Source organism: Suricata suricatta, chromosome 10 (genome assembly GCF_006229205.1).
Source record: "Suricata suricatta isolate VVHF042 chromosome 10, meerkat_22Aug2017_6uvM2_HiC, whole genome shotgun sequence".
NCBI classification, from domain to species: Eukaryota; Metazoa; Chordata; class Mammalia; order Carnivora; family Herpestidae; genus Suricata; species Suricata suricatta.
The window spans coordinates 9,004,528-9,005,579 of record NC_043709.1 but is presented as its reverse complement, the minus strand read 5'-3'; positions in this window follow the sequence as shown (position 1 = coordinate 9,005,579).

Below are 1,052 nucleotides of genomic sequence, written 5' to 3'. Positions count from 1 at the left end.
CCGAGGCCCGCTGAGCCGCCTGGGCGCGCCCCCTTCCCGCGTCGGAATCTTGCGAGCGGCGCTCAGCGCGGGGACCCGGGAGGCGGCGGCGCGGGACGAGGCCAGCGGGCCGGAGGGCGCAGCAGACAATGAGACCCGCGCAGAACCGCGCTGCGCGAGTGGGGCCGGCCGGCGCGCGCGTGGCCGACTGTGTATGTGTGCGTCTGCCAATCAACCCTGACAGACCGCCGCCCATTGGCCAGGCCCCGCCCGCGTCACCGCCCACTGCCGCCGCCCATTGGGCGGTTTGAACACAAAGGCCCCGGTTCGCTCCGCCCGCCGCGTGGACCCCGGGGGCCCGGCGAGCCTTGCGGGGAGTCCGCGCGTGGGAGGCGCGGGGGCGGTGCTGCCCCCCCCCCCCAACGGAGGACGCAGCTGGAGCCCGCAAGTTGGGGCTCGGCCGGGCCTGACTGCGCACTTGACTCCGGGTCTGGTGGCTCAAAACACCTGATCCCGCTTCCAGCACTGCCTCGTGCGCTTCACCCCACCCGTGGCCTTCGGCCGTGGCGCCCTCGCTCCCCGCAAGCTGACACCGCAAGCGGGATTCCAGGGCCTTAAAGGCACCGGGTGACTGGGGAGACACAGCCTCTCTGAGGACGGCCCCTGACTGAGTGGGGGCAAGAAGAGTCTAAGATCCTTGGCCTAAGGCCCACTTGGAAGGGTAGCGAAGTAGTTAGCGGACTAACAAACAATTGTTGAAGGCTTGCTAAACACTTGGCGCCTGGCCTGCGTAATTGTCCTTTTGGCCAGGCATTTCTACACCCATTTTACAGATCAGGAAACAGGTTCATAGAGGTTTTAAGTGATTTGCTTAAAGGCACAGCTAGAAAGAGGCGAAATTGAGATTAGGAGATTCCTCTCACATCCAAGTCTTCTTTTTCCACTTAAGGGTTGATTTTGAGGATTCCAGACAGGGCAAGGAGGCTCCGGCACTTTCCCCCAGAGCCCCCACGTTTCACTGCAGAAGTTTTTTCTCCTCTTTAAGGAGGGAGTTTGCTACATTTGGTACTGAA